Below are 11,246 nucleotides of genomic sequence, written 5' to 3'. Positions count from 1 at the left end.
GTCCAATTTATTTATTTTTGTTGCTGTTGTGGTTGCCTTGGGGTCTTCTTCATAAATTCTTTGCCTAGGCCAATGTCTAGAAGAATATTTCCAACATTTTCCTCTAGAATAATAATAGTTTCATGCCTAAGGTTCTAATCTGTTACCCAGTGTGAGTTGATTTTTGTGAGAGGTAAAAGGGGTGGGTCTTGTTTTAGTCTTCTACATATGGCTATCCAGTTTTCCCAGCACCATTTATTGAATAAAGATTCTTTTCCCCAGTGTATGTTTTTGTCTGCTTTGTTGAAGATTAGTTGGCTGTATGAGGATGGTTTTATATCTGGGTTCTCTGTTCTGTTCCACTGGTCAATGTCCCTGTTCTTGTGCCAGTCCCAAGCTGTTTTAGTTGCTATAGCCTTGTAGTATAGTGTGAAATCTGATAAATTATCTGACAAAATACCTCTTATTTTGTTTTTATTGCCTAGGATTGATTTTGCTATACAGGGTCTTCTCTGGTTCCATACGAAGTGTAAAATTATTTTTTCTATATTTGTGAAAAATGATGATGGTATTTTGATAGGAATTGCATTGACTCTGTAGGTCACTTTGGGTAGTATAGACATTTTAACAATGTTGATTCTGCTGACCCATGAGCATGGTATATTCTTCCATCGGTTTATGTCCTCTGCTATTTCCTTCTTCAGTGTTTCATAGTCCTCCCTGTAGAGGTCTTTTACCTCCTTAGTTAAATATATTTCAAGATACTTTGTTTTCTTTGTTGCTATTTTGAAGGGAATTGAGTCTTTGATTTGGTTCTCACTTTTACTGTTGTTGGCGTATATGAATGCCTCTGATTTCTGTGTATTGATTTTGTATCCTGAGACTTTACCAAATTCATTTATCAGATCAAGGAGTCTCATGGTTGAATCTGTGGGGGTTTCTAGGTATAAAATCATATCATCAGCAAAGAGTGAGAGTTTGATCTCCTCTGCCCCCATTTGGATGCCCTTAATTCCACTCTCTTGTCTGATTGCTGTAGCAAGGACTTCCAGCACTAGGTTGGACAGAAGTGGGGATAGGGGGCGACCTTGTCTTGTTCCAGTTCTAAGTGGGAATGCTTTCAATTTTTCCCCATTCAGTATGATATTGGCTGTGGATTTGTCATATATGGCTTGTATCATTTTTAGGTAAGCCCCGTCTATGCCTATTTTGTTGAGCATTCTTATCATAAAAGGGTGTTGAATTTTGTCAAATGCTTTTTCTGCATCTATTGAGAGGAACATATGGTCTTTGTTTTTGCTTCTGTTTATATGATGAATTACATTTATAGATTTGCGTATGTTGAACCATCCCTGCAACCCTTGGATAAAGTCCACTTGGATGTGATGAATTATTTTCTTGACAAACACCTGGATTCGATTGGCTAGGATTTTGTTGAGAATTTTTGCATCTATAATTCATAAGGGATATTGGTCTTTAGTTTTCTTTTTTTGTTGCATTCTTTCCTGGTTTTGGTATCAGGGTTATCCCTTCATAAAATGTGTTACGGAGGATTCCATGCTTCTCAATATTGTGGAGTAATTTCTGCAGGATAGGCACCAGTTCTTCTTTGTAGGTGTGGTAAAATTCGGGTGTGAAACCATCTGGTCCAGGACTTTTCTTTTTAGGAAGGCTTTTTATTGGTGTTTCAATTTCGGTACTTGATATTGGTCTGTTCAAGAATTCTATTTCTTCCTGGTTGAGCCTAGGGAGGCTGTGTGTTTCTAAGAAATTGTCCATTTCCTCCACATTTTCAGTTTGTGTGCATAGAGGTTTTTGTAGTATTCATAAATTATATCTTGTATCTCCATGGCATCAGTTGTAATTTCTCCTTTATTGTTCCTGATGGAGCTTATTAGAGATTTTTCTTTTCTGCTTTTTGTTAGTCTAGCCAGTGGTGTGTCAATTTTGTTTATCTTTTCAAAGAACCAACTTTTTGTTTTATTAGTCTTCCATATAGTTTCACTGTTGTCAATTTCATTTAGTTCTGATTTGATCTTAATGATTTCACTTCTTCTGCTGGCTTTGGGGTTCGTCTGTTCTTCTTTTTCCAGCTCTTTGAGATGATACATTAGGTTGTCTATTTGTGATCTTTTTGACTTTTAGATACAGGCATTTATGGAAATAAACTTTCCTCTCAGGACTGCTTTAGCTGTGTCCCACAGGTTTTGGTCACTTGTGTCACCTTTGTTGTTTAGTTCAAAGAATCTTTTGATTTCCATCTTGATTTCCTCATTTATGAAGTGATCATTCAGCAGAAGGTTGTTTAGTTTCCATAACTTTGCGTAGAAATGAGGACTCCTGTTAGGATCGATTTCTACATTCATTCCACTGTGGTCTGAAAAGATACACGGTATAATTTCTATTTTTTTAAATGTTTGAGACGTGCTTTGTGTCCTAGGATATGGTCAATCTTAGAGAATGACCCATGAGCTGATGAGAAGAACATATATTCAGTGGTTTTGGGGTAGAATGTCCTGTAAATGTCAGTCAGGCCCATTTGTTCTAGGGTTCTGTTTAACCCTAAGTCCATTATTTCTCTTTTGATTTTCTGTTTGGAGGATCTGTCCTGTGCTGTCAGTGGGGTGTTAAAGTCTCCAACTATTATGGTGGTGTTGTTTATCCATTTGTTTAGATCCAGCAGAGTTTGATTTATGAATGTTGGTGCACCAAGTTAGGGTACATATATATTTAGAATTGATATGTCCTCTTGTTGAACTGTATCCTTCACCATTAGATAGTGACATTCTTTGTCTTTTATTACTTTTGTTGATTTAAAAACTAAGTTATCTCTAATCAGCACAGCCACGCCAGCTTTCTTTTGGCTTCTGTTTGCTTGAAATATTGTTCTCCACCCCTTTACCTTTAGTCTAATTGCATCCTTGCAGGTTAGATGTGTTTCCTGAAGGCAGCAGATACTTGGCTTGTGTTTTTTTATCCATTCGGCCAGCCTATGTCTCTTGAGTGGGGAGTTCAAGCCATTCACATTTATTGAGATAACTGATAGGTGGGGCAGATTTCTGTTCCTTATGTTTGTTTGAACTCTGTTGCTTTGTTTTCTCTCTTGAGCCATTGTAGTATCTGGGCTTTGATCTTTAGCTTTGAGTAGATTTACATTCATGAGTGTTTATTGTGCTGATCCGTGGGTAACACTGTTTTGAGTACTTCTTGAAGGGCTGGTCTTGTCTTGGTGAATTCCCTCAGTCTTTGCTTATCTGAGAATGTCTTGATTTCTCCTTCATGTACAAAACTTAGTTTTGCAGAGAATAAGATTCTAGGCTGGGCATTGTTTTGTTTCAGGAGAGTGAGAATGGGGCCCCAGTCCCTCCTTGCTTGTAGAGTCTCAATAGAGAAGCCTGGTGTTATTCAGATTGGCTTTCCTTTGTATGTTACTTGCTTCTTTTGTCTTACAGCTCTTAGAAGGTCCTCTTTAGTTGATATTTTGGTCAGTCTGGTGACTGCATGTCGTGATGTCTTCCTGTTTGCATTGAATCTCCCAGGGGTCCTCTGAGCTTCTTGAACTTGTATATCGAGATTTTTAGCAAGGCCTGGGAAATTTTCCTCTATTATATCTTCAAATAACTTGTCCAACTCTTGGGTTTTTTCTTGTTCCCCTTCTGGTAACCCTATGACCTTCACATTAGGTTTCTTCAGATAATCCCACATCTCTGGTAGGCTTTGCTCGTTTCTCTTGTTTCTCTGCTTTATCTCTGTGACTGATTTATTTAATTGAAAGGTGTTATCTTCAATCTCTGAGATTCTTTCTTCTGTTTGATCTACCCTGTTCTTGAGACTTTCCACTGAATTTTGTAGTTCCCTGAATTGATTCTTCATTTCCAGGAGTTTGGTTACACTTTTCTTCATTGTGTCTTTTTCTTTAGTGAACTTTTGTTCCAGATCCTGGATGCTTTTTGTGGTTTCTTTGTGTTGGTTATGGAGTTGTTCTTGCAGGTCATTGAATTTTCTGATGATCCACATTCGAATTTCCTCTTCTGTCATTTTGGTTGCCTGATTTTGGTTGGTGTCTGTTTCTAGGGGGCTGGTGTTCCTCTTTGGGGGTGTGTTTTCCATTTGGTTCTTCATATTTCCGGAGTTCCTTTGCTGATTTCTTCCCATGTCGATCAGTTGTTGTTTCTTTCCTTTAGGTGTTTGTTTGGGTATTCATACACCTTTTTTAGTTTCTGAGCCAGTAGGTGGTGTCTGTGGGTGAGATTCGACCACTCCCTGTATGATCAGTCAGTAGATGCCGTGAAGAGGGTGTGCAGGATGTCCTCCCTGTCAGTAGGTGGCGCTTGCTTGGAGGAACAGGCTATGCTGTTGTTTTTGTGTCCTGTTATCAGCTCTTGTTCCTGTAGAGAGAACTCAGTGCCTCAGGTGGTTGATGGGGCCTGGGACTTCCAGGTGTGTCCTTTTCTCCCCCTCAGTGAGGGCTGGTCTAGGAGAGAGTCTGGGCGGAGCTCGGTTGGGTAAGCCTGCCCTCAGGCACCACCAATGCCGTTAGCAGGGGTCAAAATTCTCTACTCTGCTTCCAGGAAAAGCTGTCAGGGCGGGGCTGGAATGGCCCTGCTCAGTCAGAGATTCTGTGTGTGGGGGTGGGGCTGTCTGAGACCCGCAGTCTGGAGCGGGCCTGGCTTCTTTCCACCGTCCCCAACTCCGCGGCTACTCCTGGGCCTCTGCCAGTAGGCCAGACCTCCTGCCACAGGGCCTCCCCTGTCTGCGATGCTGGCCAGCAGTTTCCCTGCACAGAAACACCACCTGGGCTGGGCGTACGGCCTCCCTTTGGGAGGAGGGTTGCCCTCTAGGATGCTGATCTGCCCCTGAAGGCACACATTCCTCAGTAGGCTGTTCACGTATATCCCTTCTGTGCCTTGGGCAATGGGAGACCTGGGTGCATGGGATGTGGTCTGCAGGTCTCACCTCTGGGCCTCAGAGTTCAAACTATATTCCTACCAGGGAGAGCAGTGCCTGTCCCAATTCACCCACAGGGAGCCCAAGCTGGGTCTATGTCTCTCAGCCTCAGGGTCTGCCCCGTTCTCCTGGGATCACCGTGCTAGCAGCACCTGGGAGGGCTGGCGGGTAGGGAGCTCACCGTCTGAGTTCCCCTCAGTTAGCTAAAGGGCCCCAAAAGGGAAGGTCCCATTCCCTGGAGGTGCCTCTGGCAGGTGCTATATTGTCTCTCTTGGCAGCCGAGGATAGGGTCAGGGGAGGGGAGAAGGACGCAATATGGCTCCTGCCATGTAGCTCGGGTCTATGCACACAGAGGTGCCCTGTGGGAGTTGGGATTCTGGTACCGCGGCCACTACAGGCTTACTGCTCACTGGCGGTGGCCATCTCTGGGCTGGGGAGCCCAATGGCAGTCCAAGATACATGGGAGGGATAAGTTAACCACCTCAGCTACCCTTGCCGCTGGTCTTCAGGGTGTTTCGGAGGGCTCTGCTTCCAGTTCTTCTCTGCAACCTCTTCCTGTGGAGTCTCCCGTGATCTCAGGTGCCCCTCATTCCGACCCTCGTCTGCTGTATGCTCATCTTCTTGCTTCTTTCTTCTAATTTCTGCTAGAATATGACTTTTCTGCTGAGACACTCTGGCAGTGTTTCTCATCTGCCATCTTGCTTATCCCCCTCCAAGAATGGTTATTTTAAAAGGCTCTAGGATGGATTGCTGGGAAAAATCCCCTGAGCTAGCCCTCCGCATAGAAATCTCTGCAGCAATCACCTGAGGCTGTGAGCTCATGAAACCACACCTCTAAAAATGTTGGTGAAATGCCTGGTGTCCTCGAAGATGGTGAAATAATGGTGAAATAACACTTAATATAATGATTTTCTCTAAACTGGTACTAGCTACTGCTAGTACCAGTTTGCTAGTCTAAGACTGAAACAGGATCCACACTTTTCACCCTCTTTTTCAGACTGATTTGGTGGCTCAGCTGGGAAGGGAAAACGGTTCCAGCAGAGGAATCCATGTTTGGGCCCGGTGACCTGGGTTTCTGGAGCAGTAGCTAGTACCAGTTTGGAGAAAATCATTATTTTCAGTGTTATTTCACCATTATTTCCCATCCTCCAGGACACCAGGCATTTCATCTGTATTTGTAAAGGTGTGGGTTCAAGAGCTCAGTGCCTCAGGTGATTCTCGCAGAGATTTCTATGTGAAGACATCGCTAAGAGGATTTTTCCCCAAAGTCCCCATTCACCATGCTTTGAGGAATAATTCTTTTGAGCTGGCCTTTGTCAGAGGTGGAAAGTGCGGTCCTCTGTCCTCCCTTCCCTCAGGCGCTTATTCCCAGAAAAGGGAAGTGTGCATGCGGGAGCCCTGTGAAAACTGCAGATCCTGTTTCAGTATTTTAGGCTGAAACAGGATCCCCAGTTTTCACCCTGCTGGCCGGTGGGCACTTCCCATCTCTGAGAATAAGCGGCCCGGGGGAAGGGGGGACCCGGGACCTGCACTTTCCACCTCTCAGAAAGGCCAGCTCCAAAAAATTATTTCTGAAAGCCCCTGGTGAATGGGGCTAACTTTTTTTAAGTAACTGTGATAGAAGGGGAGATAATTCTTTAAAGAATGGTTATTTTAAAAGGCTCTAGGACTGACTTATGGGAAAAAACATATAAGGAGGCCTCCGCATGGAACTCTCTGGGAGAATCACCTGAGGCTCTGAGATTGTGAAACCAAGGCTCTAAAAAGGCAGATGAAATGCCCGGTGTCCTGGAGGATGGTGAAGTAACACTGAAAATAATGATTTTTTCCACCCTGCTACTAGCTACTGCTTGAAACACCCAGGTGACTGGGCCCAAACATGGATTCCTCTATGGGAGCCATTTTCCCTTCCCAGCTGAGCCGTGGAATCAGTCTGAAGAAGAGGGTGAAAAGTGAGGATCCTGTTTCAGTCTAACATCAGGGCACTCTAGCCTAGGTAACAGAGACACTAACTTAAAAATAAAGTGAGATTTTTTACTTATTTTATTTAATTTTAGAATAGGTAGTACATACACATGATTCAGAAATGTTTTAAAATAACCCAACATGAGACTGGTTGTTGTGGTTCATGCCTGTAATCCTAGCACCTTGTAAAGCTGAAGCAGGAGGATTGCTTGAGGCCAGGAGTTCTAGATGAGTCTGAGCAAGAGTGAAGTCCCTGTCTTTACAAGGAATATCACAATTAGCTGGGCATGGTGCTGCATGCCTATAGTCCTAGCTGCTCGGGAGGCTGAGGTAGGAGGATTTTTTAAGCCCAGCAGTTTGAGGCTGCAGTGATCTATGTTGATGTCACTGCACTCTAGCCCTGGTGAGAGAAAGAGACCGTGGATCAAAAAAAAAAAAACCTAACATGAAAATCATCTTTGTCATCCCTGTCCCCCATCTGCTACTCAGGGCCCACTCTTTCCTTGCCTCACCGCAGGAAATTATTGCTGATAGGTTTTTGAATATTTATCAATATTGCTAAAATATTACAGTACTCCATAAATGCAAGTATAATTTTTCATTTCCCCCTTTTACCCAATCTTCTTTAATACAGTTCTATCCCTTTTATTTTTTGAACAACATACCTTGGAGATATTTCCATTTCAGAACATGGAAAGTTTCTCTGTTTCTTTTTCGAGTTATAGAGTATTTCACCGTTTGGATGAACCAGAGGTTATCCAATTTTTCCCCTAGTGATGGACAGTGAAGCTGTTTCCAGTGTTTTGTTACTATAAACAATGCTGCAATAAACAAGTGTGAACCTATTTCATTTTACACATCTACATTCATATCTTTTTTAATTTGGATTTCAGTGAATTTTCTTCATGTTTCCTAGGTTGTAGGACCTTCTTGTTCAATTATGGAATATTGAGATAAGCCCTTTGCCTATGATATATATGTTGAGACTATTTCTTTAATCACTAGCCTTGCCTCCCAAGCACCTGGGACTACAGGTACAACCCCATATCTGGCTAATTTTTCTATTTTTTTGTAGAGACAGGGTCTGGTTATGTTGCCCAGGCTAGTCTTGATCTCTTGGTCTCAAGCAATCTTCCTGTCTTCACCTCCCAAAGCACACCTCACAGGTGTGAGCCATTGCACCTGGCCAGAAAGATTTTTTTTTTTTTTTTTTGAGACAGAGTCTCACTCTGTTGCCCTGGCTAGAGTGTTGTGGAATCAGCCTAGTTCACAGCAACCTCAAACTCCTGGGCTCATGATCCTCCTGCCTCAGCCTCCCGAGTAGCTGGAACTATAGGCATGCACCACCATGCCCAGCGAACTTATATATATGTGTGTGTGTGTATATATATATATATGTATTTTTTTTTGTCCAGATAATTTCTATTTTTTTTTTTTTAGTAGAGATGGGGTTTCGCTCTTGCTCAGGCTGGTCTCAAACTCCTTAGCTCAAACCATCTGCCTGCCTCAGCCTCCCAGAATGCTAAGATTACAGGTGTGAGCCACCACCCCCAGTCCAAAAAGATCTTTACTCCAAAATTAAAAAGATATTTCCTCATGTTCTATTCTTGTCTTTTTCTGATTCCATGGCTATACATTCATATTTTTTTTTTAATTTGGATTTTACTCTTATTATATGGTTTGAGGTATAGGTCTAATTTTATATTTCTTCAGATGGGTAAATTTTTGTCCCAGTATCATTTATTGAGCAGTCCATCTTTATCCTCAGTGATTTTATTTTATTTTATTTTATTTTTGAGACAGAGTCTCACTTTGTTGCCCAGGCTAGAGTGAGTGCCCTGGCGTCAGCCTAGCTCACAGCAATCTCAAACTCCTGGGCTCAAGCAATCCTGCTGCCTCAGCCACCTGAGTAGCTGGGACTACACGCATGCGCCACCATGCCCGGCTAATTTTTTCTATGTATGTTAGTTGGCCAATTAATTTCTTTCTATTTATAGTAGAGGCAGGTCTCGCTCTTGTTCGGGCTAGTTTAGAACTCCTGACCTTGAACCATCTGCCCACCTCGGCCTCCCAGAGAGCTAGGATTACAAGCAAGAGCCACCACGCCCGGCCTCACACCCTTATCTTAAAATTAGCATATCCTTTCTGGTCTTCTGGATAAAATCTAACTCTCTCAGCCAAATGCCAGCCAAAGAATCTTTAAACCCACCTATAACCTGTAAGCACCCGCTTGGAAATGTCCCACCTTTTTGGGCCAAACCAAGGTATGCCTCTCATGTATTGACTTGTGACTTTGCCTGTAACCCCAGTCTCTCTGAAAAGATATAAAACCGAACTGTAACCCAGCCACAGCGAGCCCACTTGCTCAAGGCCTCTTGGCAGTGGCTCCGGGTCATGGTCTTCAAATTTGGCTCAGAATAAATCTCTTTAAAATTATTTTACAGAGTTTGGCTTTTTTTCGGTTGACACTATGCTGAGAGATACAACAGATTAAAAAAAAAAAAAAGCTCTCAACAGGTGAGTACATACTAGGGTATAATTCTGTGGGGACAGTGGAATGCAGATGGGCGTTCAAGGGGGTAAAGGAATAATGACATTTTGTAGTTACAGAACAACTTGGGTATTTTAAAAACAGAAATAGTGGGAATCAAATCAACATGGTATTTGTATTCCAACAGATATATGGAAGGGTGTAACATCCCAATTTTATTCAAAACTGTCATTTACAGTGCCGTAGAAGTGTGCCCTTCGCAACTAATTTTATCCGCACTTAAATCTTATCTTAGATACCACCCAAAGAATCTTCTGTCAGCACCACAGCTGGCAACACCTAGGTGCCCGCGCTGCGTGCATGGCGGTGAGAGGGATCCACAGGCGCCGGCCCAGGGCCCGGAGCCCGGAGCGGGCCACGACGCTCAGCCCGGGCAGAGAGAGCGCGAGGCTCCTCCCGCCACGGAAAAGGAGAGGAAAGCTCGGCCTCCCCGTCGGAGGCAGGCGCTCTACAGCCGACTGAGGGCCACCCCAGGAAGATGTGCGTTCCTGGACCACCGACCCTGCGCTCCCGTTTCTGGACCTAACCCTACACGTCGCAGGAGTGACGTCACCTCCAGACGCATAGCGGCCTAGTCTCGGCCTGCGCCCCTGCGGAGCCCCCGCACGGGGTCCGCCAAAGGTTCCTGTGGTTCAGAACCAAATGCTTCTCCCACAAATGAATACAGAGCTATACTATGTTCCGGTATGCTTTTTTTCTCCACACCACAATGACAGGAGCGTCCAACAACGCGAGGAGAAACAGTCTACAAGAGCGCCAGCTGCTCTCAGCACTCCGCACGAGCTCGCGCCTGTGCATCCGGGCGCCTCACGGACGCTAGCAGGAGCGCGCCCGCCGGGGGTCACGTGCCAGGCGCGCACCCGCTGCGGCGCGCCCGGGCGGAAGTGAGGTCGGCGGCTCCGGTGGCTGCGCAGCGTCGGCGGGGAGCCCGGGTTGCGGAGAGGCGGGCCAGGCCGAGGCGAGCTAGCGGAGCGCGGCGCCTGGCAGGCGGCGGAGACGCGGGGCTTCGTGGGTCAGCCCCACATCGGATCGGCGTCCGCAGCGCTCGCCCCTCGTTTCGCGTCAGGCCGAGCCCGCCACGGGCAGGCGTGCGCTGTCGCTGAGGCCCAGGCGCCCCTGCGCGGTGAGCTGGGACGGACGGGCGGCCAGACGGAAGTGTGGCGCTTTGTGCGGCCGGCCTGGGGCGACGCCAAGGTCAGGCCAGCGGCTCGGGGTCGCTGGCGCCGGGCGGGGCCCCGGGCCGCGCTTTGTCCCGCAGCCCGGCCTGGCTGGCCAGGGTGGGAGAGCGAGGGGCGGAGCTAAGCTCGGCCGGGAGGCCGGGGCAGGTGCGTCGAGGCGACCCGGGGCTCCCGCTCAGGTGGCCGACTCAGAACGGTTCAGGGCACAGAATGTTTCCTTGGCCTTCTAAAGGTCAGAGTTAGTGCAGATCAGGACACCGTTTTAGTATGACAACTGGGAAGCATTGGGTTGTGATTATAATCATTTCGAATATATGACTACTCATTTTGTCTACTCACAAAGTAAAAATTACTCTGCTTGCCTGGCGGCAACTGCGCAGCCTCCCGCCAGCTTAAAAAGGCATGATTAAAATTAGACTTTTAAGATTTTCTTCGGAAAGGACGTTTCATGACACAGCCTGGGTTAACTTTAGAAAAGAATGCACCTTTACTTCGTGTCCACAAACAGGGTATTTCTCCTTTATAGTGAACGTTAAGTGTGCATCTAATGGTTTGTCTTAGTTAATGTTTAATCATTGAAGTCAAACATAAAAATATTTTGGACTGTTTTGGCATGCAAGAAAGCT

General features: G+C 45.2%; 1 protein-coding gene across 3 annotated transcripts in view; it reads left to right on the top strand.

Annotated features, from left to right (window-relative positions):
* Positions 1-10,288: 10,288 nt before the first annotated feature.
* Positions 10,289-11,246, top strand: part of FAM168B (family with sequence similarity 168 member B) — a 33,369-nt gene continuing 32,411 nt past the window's right edge. The window contains exon 1 of one of the 3 annotated variants that reach the window (XM_076005420.1): positions 10,289-10,565. The gene's annotated coding sequence lies outside the window, so the exon portion shown is untranslated. The other 2 variants (XM_012751720.3, XM_076005419.1) reach the window with 2 other exon arrangements.

This window comes from Microcebus murinus, chromosome 8, assembly GCF_040939455.1.
Source record: "Microcebus murinus isolate Inina chromosome 8, M.murinus_Inina_mat1.0, whole genome shotgun sequence".
Classification (NCBI taxonomy): domain Eukaryota; kingdom Metazoa; phylum Chordata; class Mammalia; order Primates; family Cheirogaleidae; genus Microcebus; species Microcebus murinus.
This window is presented reverse-complemented; position numbering and strand designations above follow the sequence as displayed.